We start from the raw sequence: 9,635 nt of genomic DNA, 5'->3' as shown, positions 1-9,635 counted from the left end.
TATAGGATTCTTAGTTTTGATACACTTTTCTTTTATGCACTTTTTACATTTCATCTTTTATTAAGTTTAATTTCTCTTATGCAATTTAAATTTCATACAATCTTCACAATTTTGCATTTCCGTTCGTATTGCGTTTAATTTACTTTCATGAAATTTAATTCTTGTTAATTGTTCTTAGAGCAATGATCAACTAAACCCCCCACTTCATTATGGGGAGGAGCTCTATTGTAATTTACATGATTGAATGAAAAACTTCTCTCTCTAATTTGATAGATAGGAATTTATCGTCGATCTAGATTTCCACAAAATAGAATTCCATCGTTGAAAGTATAGTCTAGACCAATAATAAATTCCCAAATCGAATGTTTTAAATTCAAATTATAATAACCGAGATCGAGAGTAATTCAACCTCGGGTCGTTCTCCCTAGGAGTTGCAATTAAGTGTTCATCGTTGGCTATGGAGGAAATGGGGGATTGGGAATGCAAGATAGGCAAGTAATGTAAAATGCAAGGAATGTAAATGATCATGCAAGAAATTAAAAGGAAAGCAATTAAAAGAGAATTTAAATACTAAAAAGAGCTCTTGGTGAGAATTGGGAAATTTAGGATTCCTATCCTAGTTATGGACCACAAACATGGCAATTTTGTGGAATCAATCCAAATTAGTCAAATCTCCTTGAGAATTAGTCAAAAGGGCATAATTGGTCTCAATCCATAAGTCCTAGTCAACTCACTAATTACTTAGTGAAAGACTAGTGTCAATGGAAACCAAACCAATTAGCCATTCCCAAACAATGCGGAATGGACATCCACAACTCAATTCCACCCAAACACCCAATTTTTCAACCAAGAGTGTGAAAATTAAACATGCAAGAAAGTAAACATCAAAGCAATAAAAGTCAATGCAAGTAAAGTCAAAGCAAGTAAACTTCAAATGCAAGAAAACCTCTTGGCAAGTAATTGAGAACTAAGGTTACCAATCCTAGACATTGACCACAAATATATGATGATTATGAAGAGTTAATCCTACTTAGTCAACCCTAACAACGAGGATAAGTCAAGAAGGCATAGTTAATTTCAATCCCTAAGTCCTATGTCAACACTAAGAGGTCACATAGTGTCAAGGGAAATCAAATCAACTAACTACTCTAATGTATCAAACAAGAATGGACATCAATGACTCAAGGATCACCAAAGTCAACAATTTCAAGCCAAGAGTAAAGAAAAACTAAGTAAAAACTAAGCCAAGCATTATATCAAACACTTGGTGTGCATGAAAATAAAATAATATTACATTGCATAGAAAATAAAAGCTAACTACCAAAAGCAAGAAAATGACAATAACAATTAAAGAAAACAATGAATGACATGAAACATAAATTTGCATTAATTAAAATTAAAATAACAAGAGTGTTCATAAAATGGAAAATGACATAAAAGAGAAAATGACAAAAGAAATGAAGGAGATAAGGACAAGAGAGCATAGAAACATAAATGAAACTACATTAAAACAAGAAATAAAGACTGAAATTAAAGAGAAATTAACTAATAAAACCCTAATTCTAGAGAGAGGGGGGAGCTACTCTCTCTAGAAAACAACCTACATAATGCTAAGCTAACCCTAATTGCTCCCCCCTTCATTCCCTTTCACTTTGGCCTTAAATAGCTTCAAAAAATGAGTTGGATTGGGTTTTGGGGGCCCAGAAATCGCTGCCAGCGAGTTGCAATTAATGAGGTCACGTGCAGGGACCTGTGCAGACGCACAGATGTGTGCATCCGTACACATGCTGAATTCTGACTTGTGTGTATGCACAAATACCTTTGCGTACGCACACTTAGACTTATGTTTACTATAGCAAATTGCATATCATTTTGAAGCCCTGGACGTTACCTTTCCAATGCCACTGGAACAGCCTCATTTGGACCTTTATAGCTCAAGTTATGACCAATTTAGTACAGAGGTCAGGGCTGGCAGCTTTCCAAATCCTTCATTTCTTGAATTCTTCCCTTTTGCATGCTCTTTTCCTCACTTCTTCAACCCACACTTGCCTTGGAAACCTGAAAATCACTTAACAAATACATCAAGGAACCAAATGGGATTTAAGTGAATAAAATTGACTAAATTAAGCACAAAAGAGCATGTTTTCACTTCCAAGTACAATTTAGGAAGAAATCTCAAAAGCATGCTATTTAGGTGAATAAATGTGGGTTTATGTGATGGAATCCACTGAAATCAAACCAAAATATATCGTAAAATATGGATTCATCACGCATCCACGTGAAAATGGAAAAATAACAAGTAACACACATGCGTGGATAACGCGCACGCGTGAAATGGCAAAAAAACAGCTTTCACGCGTACGCGTGGGTGACGCATACGCGTGACCAGGCAAATATTGGTAGTAATGTTGGTGCACAAACGTTGCCACAAATGTTCCCCAACGGTTTTAAAGGAAATGTTGGCCAACGTTAGTGCCCACCAACGTTAATAATCAACGTCCATGCTGAGCTCATTTCCAATGGCACCCAGGCAAGATTGTGAACATTAGTTGACTAACGCCCATGCCAACGTCACTAAAAGCCACTCCTTGCTTGCTTCAATCAAGGCCAAAATCCCACATACAAGTACATGAAGACCCAATTAAAGATGAGAGGAAGAGTATAAATAGAGGAGTTTTTGAAGATGAAAGGAAGGCTCTGAAGGCTAGAGGATTAGAGACTCCAGAGCCCTCTTGGAGGATTAGAGACTCCAGAGATCTTAGTATAGGATTCTTAGTTTAGATACACTTTTCTTTTATGCACTTTTTACATTTCAGCTTGTATTGAGTTTAATTTCTCTTATGCAATTTAAATTTCATACATTTCTTCTTCGCAATTTTTCATTTCCGTTCGTATTGCGTTCAATTTACTTTCATGCAATTTAAATTCTCGTCAATTGTTCATAGAGCAATGATCAATTAAACCCCCACTTCATTAGGGGAAGGAGCTCAATTGTAATTTACATGATGGAATGAAGTTCTTCTTCTTCTCAATCTGCTTGGGTAGCTGTAGGATATGTTCTGTTTTGATTGAGATTCACTCACTCTGGAAGGGGGTTTGAATCTATTGAATGCTTGTGTGAGCCTCGGAAGGGGAATCATAAGCATTAGAATTGGAGCTCTATCCTTCACAATTCTCTTAACCAACACTATTTGGGAGGAATCGAGGTCTTGAGAATTTGTGTGGCTTATGGACAAGAGAACAAGCTTAACCTCTTCTCATGATAATTAGATCAAGGAATTGGCAAGATTGATTGTGATTAGAGAGATTGGGTTGCCAAGAAATTGGGATCCAATCAATTATAATCCGCCATAGATCTACTCATGTGATTGAGAAGGAAGTTGAGACCCATTTGATTCATGTTGGATTATGATATCTCTAATCCCTAATGAATCTTTCTCTCTGTCATTTCTCACTTTGATTGCCTTAAGTTTCATTTAATTGCTTTGAATTTACTGCTTCCTTTAATTTCCCAGCACCCAATCCCCATTTACATTTCATGCAATTTACTTTTCATGCAATTTAAGTTTCTTGCCATTTACGTTTCCGCAATTTACATTCTGCCATTCACTTTCACCACCTTAGAATTCTTGCAATTTACATTCTGTTAGTTAAATTTCACCAAACTCCTTTCAATATTAGCTTGACTACACTCATCACCTCACTAAAGTTGCTTCATCCATCAATCCCTGTGGGATCGACCTCACTCTTGTGAGTTTTACTACTTGATGCGACCCGGTATACTTGCCGGTAGTTAATGCGGATGCAATTTTTCTGCATCACTCTTCTTGCTGTCCTTCTTTATGGTATCTTTTTACTCTTCTCTCCATTACTATTAAACTGATGGGCCTTGCAATTTTGATGAGGTGTCTTGCTCAATGGACACCCCACCAACGTGACAAAGACAATGGATGAAGCCCGAAAATCCATGCCTTAACCTTGAATCGGAGCTTTAGGCCATGGTTTTTATATGCGGGGGAATGAGGATTTCCACTATAATTTCTTTTCCAATCATGATAGATTGGATTAAGATGGCTCAGTCCACTGTCACCTCGGAGTGATTGAAGGTAGGGACAAGTGAATGTTAGATAAAATCTAACCACCCCATAGCGACAGGGATGAGATCCGACCTTTTTAATTGGTTTGACATCCCCCTTGCATCAAGCTTCCATAGTGTTCTAGAACACAGATGTCATGGAGAACATCTTGCTCCCATCTATTAGTCATCACACTCATGGCATACTCACAGCACATTGGGTTGGAAGAGCAAGGTGGAAAAGGAAAATGGAGAACTATTCGGATATTCGGAGGCCTATAGTTAATGAGTTGGCCTCGAACATAGCTCAAGAAAGTTGGTTCCTCGGGTTCTTGAGCCTCCTCTTCATGGCACACCCATGCATTATCCTCAGTTTCAAGTCAACCATCACATCTAGAATTACGACATTCTCTTTTACCCAAGTTCTATGTTGATTCTCATGTAATTATGTTTGGAACTGGGTTATGTCAAAAGATGGAGTAGCCGTTTCTTTCCATTTTCTCTTTTTGAACAGAGGATTTATGAGTGTTTAACACTTACAGTAGTACAAAGCACAACCACAAAACCAAACTTAAAGTTTGGTCATACAAAAAGAATATAATTCAAGTAAAGAAAGAAGAGAATGTTTGAATGTGTTTGTGCTGTGTGATGAATGAATGAATGCATGTGAAATTATAGTGGAATGGAGTGTGAATTATATGGTTATGATTGCTCGGTGGGATTTGTGGTGTGCACTGCATAAGGAATAAGTGCAAAATAAAAACTATATGCTAATATTCAAACTATTGAAAGTTAAAAAATAAAGTGTGCAGAGGTAGCGTGCTAATGCAAGCTTTCATGCATGTGAATGAACAGAACTAGCATGTTAGGTGTGTGATTGAAGTGTTATGACATGCATGCTTAATAATGAATCTTTTAGACAAAATAATTCATTGTGACAGTGAAAAAGTTAAAAGTAAGAGAAAAGGAAAAATACATTTAAGTCCCTGGCCTTTTCAAACCTTGGACAGATCGATCCCTCATGTTCACTTGGGTCTGTCAGACCTAACAAAAAAATCAAACGTGATGCCCATTCTACTGACTTGGTTGATACAGATTCACAACTGAGAGAATTTTTAAAATAGGATAAATTAGACATCGGGATCAATGTGTCCAGATTTTGAAGAGCTCAGGAACTTAAATGTATTTTTAAATCTTCAGGGACTTAAATATCCACAGACCAAAAAGTTAGGGATCAATTTATCATTTTCTCTAAAAGTAAATAGTAACTATACATGAGATGATTTTTAAAGAAAAATTTTTACTAAGTAGACATTCAAGAATAGAAAATAATAGTTTAAAAAAATAAAGATTAGAAATCTTTATGAAGAGGATGCATGATGACCTGGGTATGCTTGGCTGTAGGCGCCAAGTTATGGAGTTGGACATTTCCCTTTAACGAGCAATCAAGGGCATCAGCCTTAAGCACCTGGGGCTGGGCTTAGAAACTGGGAGTTGGGCGCCACCTATTCAAGTAGACATTGCTTTTGTGAACCAGGAACTTGTTCAGAAATACTTGATTTTGCTCCTTGGGAGCTTTCCCTTGCATGGGCATTGGGAGCCCGTATGTGGAGCCCAGCTCCCTCTTTGAGTACTGGGCTTCATACTTACCCCCTTTTTAAAAAAAAAAACATTGAAAACTAACGTAAACCAAAAAGATGAAAGTGAAAGAAAAATGCAAAAGAACAAAGAAGAAAAAGAATGCAATTACGTAATGTTTAAATGAGAAATAAGAGGAAAGACACTAACCGTGGTTAGGTTGCCTCTCAACAAGAGCTCTTTTAATGTCGCTAACTTGTCGTATAATTCTTCTAGGTTGGAAGTCGGGTTGTCTGATGGCATCTTTCTCTAATGTGGCCAAGACTTTAAAGAAGTGATGCCAAGGCATCTTAGGCTAGTTTCACTAGCATTTTTCTGTTAGTTTTAGTTGTTTTATGCATTTTCTTGAGCTTAAAGTAACCAAGAATGGTTAAATGAATAACAAAGCAATGAACCATCCAAACAGTATGATTTTGATGCAAATTCCATGAGTTTTTAGTTATATTACTTGAATGCTATGAATGGAAGATTTCTCATGAAATTTTGCAAGACTTTGATGCAGTTGTTTGGATGATTTCAGGGAAGAAGAGGTTAGGCAAGGAAGCAACAAAATCAATAAAGGAAGCTTGAATATCACATGTGGAGCTTAAGCTCCAGTTTAAGCTCCAGTTTAAGCTCCAGTTTAAGCTCTAGTTTAAGCTCCAGTTTAAGCTTAAACTGGAGCTTAAACGCCAAAATCATGAAAGCTGAGGAAAGGCTGAAAGTGGCGTTTAACCTCCAGTTTAACCTTAAACTGGAAGTTAAACGCCAGAAATGAGGAATGCACCAGGGAGCCATTTCCACGTTTAAGCTCCAGTTTAACCTTAAACTGGAGCTTAAACGTGTTCGACCAAATTCTCCTCCAGGGGTTGCTTTCTTCATTTCCACGTTTAAGCTTCAGTTTAACCTTAAACTGAAGCTTAAATGTGTTCGACCAAATTCTCCTCCAGGGTTGCCTTCTTCCATTTCCACGTTTAAGCTTCAGTTTAACCTTAAACTGAAGCTTAAACGTGTTCGACTACTTTACCCTCCATGGTTGCTTTCTTCCATTTCCACGTTTAAGCTTCAGTTTAACCTTAAACTGAAGCTTAAACGTGCTTGAATTATACCACCTCCAGGAGTGTCCAACGTTTAAGTTGCAGTTTAAGCTTAAACTGCAAGTTAAACGCCACTATTTGAAAAGGTTTCTGGGCCAAAGATATTGCAGTTTAAGTTAGCATTTGAGCACAAACATTAACTTAAACGTACTCTGGTATGAAACCCAATTGAATATCATGGTTTATGGGATTGGGCCTGAAGAATTGATGAGTCTGGAATTTCAATTTGTTGAGTCATGTGTCATTACTTGATTATCACTAAGTTGGCTCAATGAATGTTACAGAATTGGATCAGCAGCCTCATCAGGATTATGGATCATAAACCCAAAGCAAAAGGAAATCAGGGAAAGGCCTCAAAGCCCAAGAAACACAACAGAAGCTCAATTTAGAAAGTGTATAAATAGGATAGAATTTAAGTTAGTAGAGAAATTTTGATCATTTTTCTAGTTTTCATACTTTTTGTAATTGAATTCAGAGCTATGACTCACTAAACCCCCTTTCATTGGGTTAGGGAGCTCTATTGTAATTCAATGAATCAATAATAGTTTTTATCTTCTTCTTCAATCTTTTCTCTTGAATTTTGTTAAAAAGCTTCTCGATTTAATTCCATTGGTTAGTTGTCTTGGGAAAGAAACTATCCATAATTGGAATCCTTCGGAACCTTGGGAAAGGAATGGAGGATTCATGCTAGAGAAGCTTTCTCACAGTGAATTGGATTGGGGTTTGGATGGATATTGTGACATGTAATCCTACCAAATTGTGGTTCATGAAACTGTGTGGTATAATCAGTGATCGAGCATCATCTCTTCTTATGAACATTTATACCAAGGGATTGGGAATTTGTTTGTTTTTAGAGAGAATTGGTGAGCCAAGGGATTGGGATCCAATCATATAAGATTGCCAAGCAAAATTCAATGAATGCATTGGTTGAGGAAGGGATAAAAATGTTTTGATTCGGAGATCTCAATATCTCCTGAAACCCAATGAATTCCCCATTTCTGATCTACCACTTTCTCTTTACATTCTGCAATTAAATTCATGCAATCACCCCGATCCCTTTTTAATTTCAGCAATTTAGCTTCTCGCTCTTTAATTCATGCAATTTAAGATTCCACAAATTTCAATTTCTTGCCATTTACGTTTTCCGCCAATTTTACATTCCGCAATTCTCATCTAAATCTTGATTCCGCTCAACTAGAACACACTTCTAATCCGAATTGCTCACTCAACCAATCCTTATGGGATTCGACCTCACTCTATTGTGAATTTTTACTTGACGATAACCGGTGCACTTGCCGGAAGGAATTTTTGCCGATCGTGCAATTTCCTAAAATCGTAGCATCAAGTTTATGGCGCCGTTGCCGGGGATTGGTTTTCGATTGACAATTCTCAAATTGGAAGTTAACTAGATTGAGCATTTTTCTTGTTTTGTTAATTCAGTTCAAGTTACTTGTTGAATTTTTAATTTCTGCACTCTGTTACTTGCTTTCTTTCTTTATGCCTTTAAATTCAAGCAACTAACTCACTGACTCACTAACTATTTGAATTAATTCCTCAATTGCTCTAACCATACTCTTCCATTAACCAAGAGTATTTCACTTGTTTGTTGCCTGTGTTGTGTTCTTATATGACAGGTAGGAGAGGAGAGACATCAACTCATCCATATACCGAACCAGAGAGGACCCTTCATAAACTTAGAAGGGAAGCAAGAGGGAAGAGAGTACTGGGAGAAAAAGAATCTGAAGGAGAATCTGAGGACAATTTTGAGGAAGCTCTAGATCTCAACATGGATAGTGAAGTTCACAACCATGAGAGAGCTGATGAAAACAATGCCATTCCCGAGAGGAGGATTCTTGGTTCATACATAAACCCAACCTCTGGGAATTGTGGTAGCAGCATTCAGAAACCACCCATTCAGGCCAACAATTTTGAACTCAAACCACAGCTAATATCACTGGTGGAGGATCATTGTTCATTTGGTGGGAGTGCTAATGAAGATCCAAACCAACATCTCACAAAATTCCTGAGAATTTGCGACACTGTGAAGTCCAATGGAGTCCAGGAAGATGCTTATAAACTGCTCTTGTTCCCATTTTCACTTAGGGACAAGGCAGCTAAGTTGCTGGAATCATTCCCAAGGGGAAGCCTAACAACCTGAGATGAGGTGGAAAGCAAGTTTCTGGCACGTTTCTACCCCCCACAAAAGGTCAATAGGCTTCGATCTGAGGTTCAGACTTTTAGACAACAAGATGGTGAAACTCTCTACGAGGCATGGGAGAGGTTCAAGGAGTTGACAAGGAAATGCCCACCAGACATGTTCCATGACTGGGTGCAATTGCATATTTTCTATGATGGACTTTCTTATGAATCAAGGAAGGCTGTAGACCATTCATCAGGAGGTTCATTGAACAGGAAAAAGACTGTGGAAGAAGCCATTGAAGTGATTGAGACAGTGGCTGAGAATGAGTACTACTATGCTTCAGAGAGACACAACACTAAGGGAGTCATGGAGCTGAACCAGGTTGATACAATTCTAGCCCAAAACAAGGTGTTTGCCAAGCAACTAGCAGAGCTCACCAGGAAATTAGGAACAAATCAAGTGGCTGCAATACACACACAAGATCAAGAGGAGGTAAGCACTGAAGGAGGTGATTGGGAAGAGGCCAACTATGTGGGAAATCAACAAAGTCAACCATATGATCCACATTCCAACACTTACAACCCAGGCTGGAAAAACCACCCAAACTTTGGGTGGGGAAACCAGCAAACCCAACCACAAAACCACAAACCTTACAACCCCAACCAACATAACAATTCCACATACCAAAACTCCAACCAAAGATCAT

General features: G+C 37.8%; 1 non-coding gene across 1 annotated transcript; it reads right to left on the bottom strand.

Moving 5' to 3' along the window:
- Positions 1 to 9,001: 9,001 nt before the first annotated feature.
- On the bottom strand, positions 9,002 to 9,105 carry LOC130952153 (small nucleolar RNA R71). The gene has a single exon (XR_009074334.1). It is a non-coding gene; the product is annotated as a small nucleolar RNA R71 (small nucleolar RNA).
- Between the last annotated feature and the right edge of the window lie 530 nt (positions 9,106 to 9,635).

This window comes from Arachis stenosperma, chromosome 9 (genome assembly GCF_014773155.1).
Source record: "Arachis stenosperma cultivar V10309 chromosome 9, arast.V10309.gnm1.PFL2, whole genome shotgun sequence".
NCBI classification, from domain to species: Eukaryota; Viridiplantae; Streptophyta; class Magnoliopsida; order Fabales; family Fabaceae; genus Arachis; species Arachis stenosperma.
The sequence above is the reverse complement of the archived record's forward strand: the minus strand, read 5'-3'. Positions and strand labels throughout refer to the sequence as shown.